This window comes from Brassica napus, chromosome C3, assembly GCF_020379485.1.
Source record: "Brassica napus cultivar Da-Ae chromosome C3, Da-Ae, whole genome shotgun sequence".
In the NCBI taxonomy this organism is placed as follows: domain Eukaryota; kingdom Viridiplantae; phylum Streptophyta; class Magnoliopsida; order Brassicales; family Brassicaceae; genus Brassica; species Brassica napus.
Genome location: NC_063446.1, coordinates 53258664 through 53272056, shown reverse-complemented (window position 1 = coordinate 53272056; position 13393 = coordinate 53258664). Strand labels below are relative to the sequence as shown.

The 13393-nt window shown below is 41.3% G+C and overlaps 1 non-coding gene across 1 annotated transcript; it reads right to left on the bottom strand.

Annotated features, from left to right (window-relative positions):
- Positions 1-4221: 4221 nt before the first annotated feature.
- Positions 4222-4328, bottom strand: LOC125584761. Its single transcript, XR_007321670.1, has one exon. It is a non-coding gene; the product is annotated as a small nucleolar RNA R71 (small nucleolar RNA).
- Between the last annotated feature and the right edge of the window lie 9065 nt (positions 4329-13393).

The window sequence follows — 13393 nt, the reverse complement described above, 5'->3', positions numbered from 1 at the left end:
AGGAAAACGGGAGATCGTATCCCTACCGCTAAAACGTTTTCTGAAACCTAAGATTTCGTAAGAATTCAAGTATCACTTCTATAGTAACAAATTCTGCGAGTTTTTGATGTTTGTCACCTCAATCTTACTTCGGAAAAAACTACTCGAAACTTCTACGGATCAATCCCACAGATCAGAGAAAAACTTATGATTAAATTTGGTCACGGCTCTCGTACAGCCAAAACTTGAAAACATCTTTACGGAACAAATCTCGTAAAAATTATGCTCGACAACATCTTGCTAAATAAGCTCGACAAGATTTTACGAAAAAAATTTCGTGAAATTAAAATCGATAACATTTTGCGGAATAACTTTCGTAAAATTAAACCCGATATTATTTTACGAGACATTATTCGTAGAGTTAAAAATGGTTGTTTATTATGATACAATTTTCGTAGAATAAGTTTGACAATGTTTACGAAGCGACTCTCGTAAATAAAACTCAAAACTATTCGACAACCTTCGAAAATCTAACAATGATCGTAGAAAAAGACTCTCGGATAAGGAAAGAGATGGAGCGAAATCCGAAAATAAAAATTCGCCCATCCGCCTCTCTCCACGGTCTCACCATCCTTCCTCTCTTGCCTTGATCTATCGCCAAAACCTCATCACCCGGCGAGTCTTCCTGATCATCCTCGGCATCTCTTGATCATTCCTGGCTATTCCTAAATGCTAAAAGGTTTCGACGAGATGCTTATTCATTTTCATAAATCCAATGATACTAAGACTGAAACATGGATCACGAAAACCGTAAGATTGGCATCAGCCTAAACGCGGCCAGGAAAGCATAGAAATCAAGGAAGAATCAATATTCTTGCTATTCGAAATGGGCAGACAGACACGCAAAGAGTAAGGGCAAATGAGCGGAGAAGAGGCAAACCCAAATCTTTCAGAGAACTAAGGTATGTCCGACTTGAGATTTTTGAAATCTGACTTGGAATTTTCGTAGGAAATTACTAAGAAATAAAAACACTTTTGAGACCGCCATAGAACTTTAGGGAACTTAAAACCTAGGTGGATAGTCTAGCGAACTAAGTCTTAGGCGATTTTTCCTGTCTCGATATATTGTTCCATAACTGTTCAGCCAGATCTTGCAAACCAATCTAAACTCTCTGAAAATCGAGAAACGATCGCCACGCATATTAAGATCGCTCCCTAAAGAAAGAAAGAACTAGAGACACGAACGTCGTCTTAAAACCGATTCGTTTCTTGCAATTTTATTAAAACCAACATATTCCAAATCGTCAACCTGAAAACTACCAAGTCACAATCCTAGCATCGTCTTTTAACCGACCCAGATTGTCGATCATCCCAATCCTCGAAAGAAAAAACGTACAAAACCCTTCAAAACATCAGTTCAGCCATTTTTTTGTAAAAAAAGAGGGAGTAGGTAAGTATACTATACTCGTATACTCCCATACTTCAAAACCTTTTTTCCTCGGCATCGAGAAAACGCTTTTGAAAAAGCAAACTCTCGCAGAAACAGGCAGAAAAACACTTTGGCAATGCGATGCCTCATTTAAATCGTCCCAAAAAGGCAAACGACAATCTAAAATTTGTCTCTAATGCTAGCAACGTATCCAGACGATCATGAACATAATCTCAAAGACTATACAGCATTTCTTGTCGCAATCATGCGTATAGAAAACCTGTACCAATATCAAACTGAAACTCGACGATTAGCCAAAGTCTTGAAGCCCTTTCCGGCTTTATAAAGCCAGTTTCGTATAAATTTGTTTACGAGAAATCGTCAAGCATCAAAGCATTTCTTTCAGTTTCCGTTGAACCAAGTGAGGATCAGAAAAGCATTGAAAACATTTGCGACGAAGAAAAATCGAGAATAAAAGTAGCAGTGAGCACATTAAAGGAAACACTTTCTTCCCAATTGTTGGCTTGATCTACCGATGGTTGACCAATTCGTTCCAGAAACGAATATGTCATGAGAATCCTCTCAAAAGCCTATGAAAAACGTTCTGCAACTATATCCTAGCGAAATAAACTTCGATAACACTCCATGAGTGACTCTAAGAAACTTTCATCAAAGATCGAAATCAAAGCAGAAACGTTTCTAGTGAAACCCGCAGAAACAACGCTACTTTGACATTGATATTCCGTGTTTTTAACGGTTTTAAACTCGTTTTGGAGCAATTAAATTGTCGGTTTTAATTAATGTTTTGGTCTATTTGATGCGTTTTGGTGTTCTTAAGTGTAATATGCAGGTTACTAGATAGCTTGAAAGAAAAGAACGCATTCGGGATTTATTCAGAAGCAAGATGGACCGAACAATGGACCGAATGAAGTATTGATCGCACAGAGCACTAGATCGACCGATCCGGGATATGTGGATCGACCGATCCTAGGCTTTCATACACGAGATCGACCGATCCGGGCCATGTGGATCGACCGATCTCAGGCGCTACGGGCTCCACACGCACAAACGAGCTTTTCACTCCTTTTTACCCACTCCCCTCAATAATTCAGAGAAGAACTCGACCTTTGAGACAAAAAAAAGACCAGGGGCGACCAAGGAGGAGATTTACAAGTTCTAGAGAGAAGATTTGAGTGTTTTGTACTTGTTTTGGTGTGATTTGTGAAGATTTGTAAAGGAGTTCATCTCAAAACCATTTGGAGAAGATCTTCTGAACCTTTACTCTGTTTTAATACAATCTTATCATGTTTTCTTCATCAAAATCGTTTTGTTCTTGCTTAGTTATGTGTGAGTAGTCATCTAGTTGGGTTTAGGGGTTCTCATAGGGGATTTCTTGATGTTTTGATCCATAAAACGTGTGTAGACTAAGGGATTACGTTTTGGTTCTTCATCTAATGGATTTCTTACTGCTTGAACTGAATTGATCACTTAGTTCATGATTTCAGATTGTTTGATGCACCGAAAGTGATTGTTTGAACTTCCGAAAATACTTTAGATGAGCAAAGTGTCCTTAACCCTCGGAAGTTGATGTTATTGCGCTTTGTGAACATATTGAACCTGTTCTTAATGCTTGTTTAGAAATTGAAACTCAGCGGAAGTTAGTGTGGAGATTTCTATAACATAGAGAATTAGCGCTACGGAAGTAGGTTAATTCTAATATCGTGTTTGAGTTCTAGACGGTTCTTAATATATCCCTGTGTCTTCCATTAATTGTATCTTGATTAAAAAGAAATCCCTGAGAATTCCCAATGCCCAACGTTTGTTTTAAAATAGTTTTCAAATCGTTTAAATCATCTTTTTACAGCTTGTTTATGTTTTGTGACACTAGAGAAAATTAAATAAAAACCATCAAAAATATATCTTGATTCGCTGTAGCTATTAACTTGTCTGCAACTCTACGTGTGATCATCGGTCCCTGTGGATTCGATCCCGCATTACTACTGCGTACTTTACTGTGCACTTGCAGTTAGATAATCGGGTTAAAACTCGAGACATCAAGTTTTTGGCGCCGTTGCCGGGGACCATTTGGTCACCCTAGAGTTAATGATCAGTTTAAGACTATAGCATTTTTTTATTTTGTCTAATGTTTCTGTCTTTCTCTTTCTGTTTGTGTTTTCAGGTGAATGAGCGGATTTCATACTAGAAGCAAAGGATCATCGAATTTAATACCTTTGGAGTTAGAGCTCGGCCGCCTAGAGAGACAAGTGAAAAAGAAAAGACTTGAGTCCGCTGAAGAGGTTGAAATGGCTGAACACCAAGAAGACCAATTTCAGGACAACCCGCAAAATCCAATTCCTGTAAATGAACGAGAAGGCAACAATGCTGGTGATAATCAGCAGGCTGGTGTAGCTGCAAGACAACAGGCTGGAGACTATGGCATGCCTAGGATGACGCTTGCACATTATGATACACCAGATGCATTCTATGCCGATCGTTCTGGGATTCGCCCACCTCCCATTGAGAGAAGAGACTTTGAGATCAAGACTGGTCTCATTAATTTGGTGGAGAAAAATCCGTTTCATGGAAACCCGTCTGAGGACCCGATGTATCACTTGGAGCATTTTGAGCGAGTCTGTGACACCAGCAGACATAATGGAGTTCCTCAAGGCGCTTTGAAATGCAGGTTGTTCCCGTTTTCCTTAGCTGATAAAGCTATCAGATGGTTAAAGTCCATCCCTCCAGGATCTCTTACTACATGGGAAGAGACAAGAGCTGCTTTTCTACAGCATTTCTTCACCAAGTCAAGGTCCACATATCTGAGAAGCAGAATTGGAAGCTTTCAGCAGCTTGATTCAGAAAGCTTTCATGAGGCTTGGGAGCGTTTCAAGGAGTACACACAGGACTGCCCTCACCATGGTTACACTGATGTGAGCTTGCTGAACATTTTCTATAATGGAGTTCATGAAGAGAGTCAAGATGCCATGGACACAGCAAGTAATGGTGATTTCATGACCAAGACTGTTGAAGAAGCTTACACCTTGCTGAACAACCTGTCATCCAGCAAAGCAAACCGCAAGTCAAGGTTTGACACCAGCCAGAAGGGTGTTGGTTATGAATCCAAGAAGATAGATGAGCTGAATGCCAAGATTGAGATGCTTCTCAAGAGAGATCAGAAATCTGTGAAATTTGTGGAGGAGCAAGGCTATCGTTCCTCACAAGAAACTGTTGGTGATGATTCAGATGATATGCAAGCTGATGTGAACTACATTGGTGGTCAAGGAAACTACAACAGGAGCTACAATCAGAACCTTGGATGGAATCAAAATCAGCAAAATAATCTGTCTTACCGAAGCAACAATGTGGAGAATCCACAACATCAGTCCTACCCTCAGGCAGGAAACAGGCAGAACCAGAATCAGAACCAGAGTGTGTTCAACCAAGGATTTCAGAACAGAAATCAATATCAGGGGAACAACTCGGGCAACTCAGGATTTCAGCAAAGGCAGCAGTACAACAACTATCAGAATCAAGGAAATGCCTCTTCGTCACAGCCTTCTCAGGATAACGAAATTAAGAAGATGCTGCAAATGGTGCTAGAAGGTCAGAAGAATAGCACTGCAGAGATAAACACCAAGGTGGATAACATGTATGGAGAGCTTAATGGGAAGTTCGAAGCTTTGAACACCCATTTGAAAGTTTTGGAAAAGCAAGTTGCTCAAACCGCCTCCAGCAGCAGAACAGCACCTGGATTTCTACCAGGGAAGTCAGAGACGAATCCCAAGGAGTTTGTGAATGCTATAACACTTAGGAGTGGAAAAACGATTGAGGAATCGAAAGAGAAAGAGATCGACCGATCTCAAGAACAGATCGACCGATCCAAGGGGAAGGAGATCGACCGATCCGGTCCATCTGGATCGACCGATCCCGTGTCGACGAAGCCAAATTCCTCTGAACCTGAAGAGGTGTATGTGGCGCCTCCTGCTTATGTTCCTAAGGCTCCATACCCATCCAGACCAAGGCAGAAGATCAAAGAACGTGAGTACGAGAAGCTAAAGAACCTTGTTGGGGAGTTACATGTGAGATTGCCATTTGTTGAAGCGGTGAAGATGGTACCTTCTCTTAAAAGGTACATGAAGGAGATTCTTACCGATAAGATGAGCCTAGAGCGGGGTGTGTTGATGCTCAATGAGGAGTGTAGCGCAGTTCTACAAAATGTCATGCCTAAAAAGCGTGAAGATCCCGGAGCATTTGTTCTACCATGCCGCATTGGATCACTTACTTTTGAGAAGAGTCTCTGCGATCTGGGTTCAGGAGTGAGCCTAATGCCTTTCTCTGTCTCTGAGAGGCTAGGCATGACGAACTACAAACCTACAAGGATCTCCTTGGTCCTTGCTGACCGATCAGTGCGAAGACCAGTCGGTGTACTAGAAAACATCCCTGTTGGTGTTGGAAAGGGATATGTGCTTACCGATTTTGTAGTTCTGGAGCTGGAAGAGGAACCTAAAGATCCTCTCATTTTGGGCAGACCGTTTTTAGCTACTGCTGGAGCCATGATTGATGTACAGAATGGGCATATAGACTTACGTCTAGGAGACATGGCGATGAGATACAATGTGGAGAAGGTGCTGAAAAATCCGACTATTGATGGACAGACTTTCTGGGTTGATACATTGACTGAACTGGTGGAGGAAATGGATGAAGAGTTGCACACTGATGATCCTCTACAAGTCGCATTGACCCAAAAGGAGAGTGAGTTCGGGTTCATGAACCAAGAAGTGGTTGGATTTTCTGAGATTTTGGATTCAGCCTCACCGATTGAGAAGCATGTCGCCTATGTCAGCCTTGAAGACTCAGGCACCGATAAAACCGTCAAACCGTCATCCTCCCAACCAGATTGGAGTGAGGAGAATGCTCCAAAGGTGGAACTTAAAGCCCTCCCAGCTGGGCTGAGGTATGCATTCTTGGGACCGAATTCCACATATCCTGTTATTATTTGTGCTAACCTGAATAATGTGGAGACCGCTTTGCTTCTTTCAAAATTGCGAAAGTATAGAAAAGCATTGGGGTACTCTTTGGATGATATTACAGGTATTTCTCCAGATCTTTGCATGCACAAGATTCACTTGGAGGATGAGTCAAAGACGTCCATAGAGCACCAGCGAAGACTGAATCCCAAACTGATGGAAGTTGTGAAAAAGGAGATTCTAAAGCTGTTGAGTGCAGGGGTGATCTACCCAATTTCAGACAGCACTTGGGTGAGCCCGGTTCATGTGGTTCCTAAGAAGGGTGGCATCACTGTCATCACAAATGAGAAGGCTGAGCTGATTCCTACCAGAACAGTCACAGGGCATAGGATGTGCATTGACTACAGGAAGCTAAACTCAGCCACAAGGAAGGACCACTTCCCACTTCCTTTCATTGACCAGATGCTGGAAAGACTAGCCAACCACCCCTACTACTGTTTTCTCGATGGCTACTCCGGGTTCTTTCAGATACCCATTCATCCAGACGACCAAGAGAAGACAACATTCACCTGCCCATACGGTACTTTTGCCTACAGGAGAATGCCCTTCGGATTGTGCAATGCTCCTGCAACTTTCCAGAGATGCATGATGTCGATCTTTACTGATCTTATTGAGGACATTATGGAGGTTTTTATGGACGATTTCTCAGTCTACGGTTCTTCATTTAGCGACTGCCTTGCTAATCTGTGCAAGGTGCTGGAAAGATGTGAGGAGAAGAACTTGGTGTTAAATTGGGAGAAGTGTCATTTCATGGTGAAAGATGGCATTGTTTTGGGTCACAGGATATCAGAGCAGGGTATCGAGGTTGACAAAGCAAAGATTGAAGTTATGACCAGCCTACAGCCTCCCAGGACAGTGAGGGATATTCGGAGTTTTCTGGGACATGCCGGTTTCTACAGGAGGTTTATCAAAGACTTCTCTATGATAGCGAGGCCACTCACCCGTCTGCTGTGCAAAGAAGCGAAGTTTGTTTTTGATGCTGACTGCCTCGCTGCGTTTCAGATTCTCAAGAAGTCTCTAGTCAGTGCTCCCATTGTGCAGCCACCAGATTGGGACTTGCCATTTGAAATAATGTGTGACGCAAGTGATTACGCGATTGGAGCTGTTTTGGGGCAGAGAAAAGACAAGAAACTCCATGTGATCTATTATGCCAGCCGAACGCTTGATGATGCTCAAATCAAGTATGCTACCACTGAGAAGGAGTTGCTGGCAGTAGTTTATGCTTTCGAGAAGTTCAGGTCCTATTTGGTGGGCTCGAAAGTAATTGTGCACACAGATCATGCAGCCTTGAAGTACCTGATGACGAAAAAAGATGCTAAACCGAGACTCTTAAGGTGGATCTTACTCCTACAGGAGTTTGATATTGAGATCAGAGACAAGAGAGGAGCAGAAAATGGAGTGGCAGATCATCTTTCCCGAATGAGAGTGGAAGCTGAAACACCACTGGATGATACATTACCCGAGGAGAATGTCTATGTGATCACCTTGCTGGAGGATGAGTATTTGGATCAGGCTGATTGCTGTGTCATGAGACAAATTCAGGATGATCTCCCATGGTTTGCAGACTTTGCAAACTACCTATGTGCTGGAATTGAACCACCGAACCTGAAGGGGTATGAGAGGAAGAAGTTCATGAGAGATGTGAACCACTACTACTGGGATGATCCCTTCCTCTACAAGAGATGCTCAGATGGTTTATTCAGGAGATGTGTTCTGGAGAATGAGATGCAAGGGATTCTTTTCCACTGCCACAGTTCAGAATACGCAGGCCATTTTGCAACATTCAAGACGGTTTCTAAGGTCCTGCAGGCTGGTTACTGGTGGCCTACACTTTTCAGAGACGCCCATGAGTTTGTCTCAAAGTGTGATGCATGTCAGCGGAAGGGTAACATCAGTAAGAGAAATGAGATGCCCCAAAATTTCATCCTTGAAGTTGAAGTTTTTGATGTATGGGGAATTGATTTTATGGGCCCTTTCCCATCTTCTTATGGAAATGAGTACATCCTGGTTGCGGTTGATTATGTCTCCAAGTGGGTGGAAGCAGTAGCCAGCAAGACAAATGACTCTAGTGTTGTCAAGAAAATGTTCAAGACAGTCATTTTTCCAAGATTCGGGATCCCGAGAGTGGTTATTAGTGATGGAGGCTCTCACTTCATCAACAAGACGTTCGATAAACTGCTGAAGAAACATGGAGTAAAGCATAAGGTAGCTACACCTTATCATCCTCAGACAAGTGGGCAGGTTGAAATATCGAACCGAGAAATCAAGGGGATTTTGGAGAAGGCTGTAGGCAAAACAAGGAAAGACTGGGCTGTGAAGCTTGATGACGCCTTATGGGCGTATAGAACCGCCTACAAGACTCCCTTGGGCACCACTCCTTTTAATCTGGTCTATGGAAAGTCTTGTCACCTACCTGTGGAATTGGAGTACAGTGGTTTTTGGGCAACGAAGTTGATGAACTTCGACATTAAAACCGCAGCAGAAAGGAGGATGGTTCAGTTGAACGAGCTGGACGAGATTCGGTTGAACGCCTATGAGAACACCAAAATCTACAAGGAAAGAACTAAGGCATGGCATGACAGAAAGATAATCCCGAGAGACTTCGCTGCTGGAGACAAAGTCCTTCTGTTCAACTCTAGACTCAAGCTATTTCCTGGAAAGCTTAAGTCTCGTTGGTCCGGACCTTTCACCATCACAGAGGTTAGACCTTATGGAGCTGTTGTCTTGGAAGACAATGGGAGGAAATTCACCGTCAATGGGCAGAGGCTAAAACCTTACTTCACAGATGCAAAACCCGAAGAAGGAACCAACATTCCTTTATCGGAACCCGATCTCGCCTAAGGACAACAAAATAGTCAGGCTCGCGACTTTAAACAAGCGCTGACTGGGAGGCAACCCACATGGTTTGATTTTCTTTCTCTTTTGTGATTATGTTTTTTTTTTGGTGTGAATTGATTTTTGGATGTGTTTTTAGATGATTTTCAGGCATGTATCACGATCAGGAAGAGATCGGTCGATCCAACGCCTATGGATCGGTCGATCTAAGGCGCCCACGGCACCGCTGCTGGACCTGAGGCAGCGGAGGACTCTGATGATGATGGAGCCTTGGAGAGGCGCTCCAAGAGGCGTACTGACCGCAACGCCTGATCGGTAATCTCTCTTGGAATTATTTTCACACCGAGACGGTGTGAAGTAAGTCTGGGGGAGGATGCTACTTATGTACCATATTGCTTTTATTTCTTTTATTTTCTTTGTGTTTTAAAAACTCTCTACGTATTTTTCTCAGACCCTGTGATGATTATTAGACTACTTCCTTGTGTGTTGTGCATTACATTTCATATTGACCATTTTTCAGGACTGTTAGCGCAGACAAACCGAGGAACCACTTGACCAAACAACCTCTCCTTAAATCTTTTATCAAGTCTCGGTGAATTGTAATCGACTCAACTATTTTTGACCATTAATGAATTTAATTTCTTTTGACCAGGAATCAACATCAGGAAACGGTACACCATATACACATTCAGGATTTTCTTTACCACATTCTACCACTCTTTAATAATCCTGAATGGCCAGACTCATCAATAGTTTGGTACCTCACCTACACCTTACCCTTTTATTTCATCTCCATGCATTCTTACACACTGATCATATGTGCATACATGTGCAAAAACAATGGAGAGATTAGGGTAGACATGGTTCATCCGACTGCTTAGGTAGGATCGGAACATTTAGGTGGTTAGACACGGACCTGTGTGTCTAGAGGTGTAAATAGAAAAATTGGGTGTTGTAAGTGTGTGATTGCATCGCAGTGTATATATTCGATTTCGGTTTGTATAAGTTTTCCTAAAAAAAAAAAAAAAAAAAAAAAAAAAAAGATATGATTCGATCGATTACCACAAAACATTTGCAAGTAATCGGTCCAAAAAAAAAAAAAAAAAAAAAAAAAAAAAAAAAAAAAATTTATTCATGTTTATATCTCATTCAGTATATTTGATTTAGACATTTTATTTTTATTTTATGTACTAGAGATGATGCTTTGTTTAAATTTGGGGTTAGAGTTTGAGATTTGTTGGTTTTGATCATTTGAGACTTGAGCAGTTCGAAAACATGGTTATCAATATACTCGGTCTCTCCAGCGATTTTGCATAATGTTTTGCATTTTTTTTTGTTATCGCTGATACCCACAAACACTTGAGCCTCACCTAATTAAACACTAAAACAGCCTCCCAAACACCGAACCCGTTATACCTGATGGAGATATCTTTGGTGGAAAGGTCACGCCCTTTTTAATGAATGTAAAGAGTTGATTACTTGAAACTGAGACTTGCAGGTCTGAAATATGGAAAGGTTTGCGCGGTCTTGGTGGGGATTTGGAATGAAAGCCTTGACAGTCTCTGATTTAAGTGGTTAGCGAAATCACAAGGTAAGGTCTACTGAGGGTTAGTGAGCTCCCAAATTTTAATCCTCTTTACTTGAGGACAAGCAAAGATTCAAGTCTGGGGGAGTTGATATTCCGTGTTTTTAACGGTTTTAAACTCGTTTTGGAGCAATTAAATGGTCGGTTTTAATTAATGTTTTGGTCTATTTGATGCGTTTTGGTGTTCTTAAGTGTAATATGCAGGTTACTAGATAGCTTGAAAGAAAAGAACGCATTCGGGATTTATTCAGAAGCAAGATGGACCGAACAATGGACCGAATGAAGTATTGATCGCACAGAGCACTAGATCGACCGATCCGGGATATGTGGATCGACCGATCCTAGGCTTTCATACACGAGATCGACCGATCCGGGCCATGTGGATCGACCGATCTCAGGCGCTACGGGCTCCACACGCACAAACGAGCTTTTCACTCCTTTTTACCCACTCCCCTCAATAATTCAGAGAAGAACTCGACCTTTGAGACTCAGAAAAGACCAGGGGCGACCAAGGAGGAGATTTACAAGTTCTAGAGAGAAGATTTGAGTGTTTTGTACTTGTTTTGGTGTGATTTGTGAAGATTTGTAAAGGAGTTCATCTCAAAACCATTTGGAGAAGATCTTCTGAACCTTTACTCTGTTTTAATACAATCTTATCATGTTTTCTTCATCAAAATCGTTTTGTTCTTGCTTAGTTATGTGTGAGTAGTCATCTAGTTGGGTTTAGGGGTTCTCATAGGGGATTTCTTGATGTTTTGATCCATAAAACGTGTGTAGACTAAGGGATTACGTTTTGGTTCTTCATCTAATGGATTTCTTACTGCTTGAACTGAATTGATCACTTAGTTCATGATTTCAGATTGTTTGATGCACCGAAAGTGATTGTTTGAACTTCCGAAAATACTTTAGATGAGCAAAGTGTCCTTAACCCTCGGAAGTTGATGTTATTGCGCTTTGTGAACATATTGAACCTGTTCTTAATGCTTGTTTAGAAATTGAAATTCAGCGGAAGTTAGTGTGGAGATTTCTATAACATAGAGAATTAGCGCTACGGAAGTAGGTTAATTCTAATATCGTGTTTGAGTTCTAGACGGTTCTTAATATATCCCTGTGTCTTCCATTAATTGTATCTTGATTAAAAAGAAATCCCTGAGAATTCCCAATGCCCAACGTTTGTTTTAAAATAGTTTTCAAATCGTTTAAATCATCTTTTTACAGCTTGTTTATGTTTTGTGACACTAGAGAAAATTAAATAAAAACCATCAAAAATATATCTTGATTCGCTGTAGCTATTAACTTGTCTGCAACTCTACGTGTGATCATCGGTCCCTGTGGATTCGATCCCGCATTACTACTGCGTACTTTACTGTGCACTTGCAGTTAGATAATCGGGTTAAAACTCGAGACATCAGACATGTGTATACATATCACCGATTTACAACCTTCATAAAACCGGTCGCCCATTATTTACGCAAAAAATCCTTCGTACAATCAGATCAAGTCATACGAAGAAACTTTCAAAAGTAAACATAACATGTTTTATAAAGAAGTATTTTTCGTATAGCAAATACAAAGCTGTAAGATCTGACTTTAGATGATCAATCTAAACACTATCTCTTCGCATTACGATCTAATAGATCTCATTTTTTAGCCTTGCGGCTCACTGGCTTCTGCCTTTGGTTCCCCTCGGTCAAATCCGAGCAGGCAATCATCCCGCAACTGACTCCACACTGGTTATCTATCAAGACCCTTTGGCTTCCTCTTCCTCAGACAAAAACGAATCAATTTTCATAAGATTATAGGTAACATTATACGAAGCATTCATCGTATAACTGAAACCTAAAGCGGATAATCGTTTTCTACGACTATCGGCCATCTTAACACGGATAACCCCGACAAACTTGGTCTATCAATCTCGACAAGCGCTCTTTAGCCCTCGGTCAGTTACGCCTTCCAGTAAAAGTCTGAACCAGAATTAGGCATCCCCTTTAAGGACAATCGTAAACAAACATGACCTTCTTTTTAACACGAAAGTACCATTGTCTAATCCTTGACCTACAATGTCCTTGGCTATCTGAGTGAACACATACTTCAATCCAAGCTAAAGTATTTGAGCAACCATTGCTCCATCACTTAACGGCCAAACGACAATCTGCGATTTGTCTAAAAACGTCATACGACTATTAAGACTCAGTATAACCCATAGTCGGAAATCATATGATAAATTCTTTGTAACAAAACTCAGTAACCAAATGGTTAACGTAAAACCTAAACTTGTCGAGAATCGACCAAGTTCAATACGTTCCACAATTCACTTTAAGTCTGCTACGTTTTACCCATAACACGCGGCATGTAAGGAAAAATTTATAACAAATCTCCTAGAGCTATAAGAAACATCCTAAAAAATGCACGAAATAGATCTCGGAAGGCCAACACTTCACAAAGCACTACGAAGGAAAATGCTTCTTCCCATGGACAAATTGACGCGACCCCTCAGTCCTAATTCCTCGATCGCAAATCAAACTATTAGCATCCAAACAG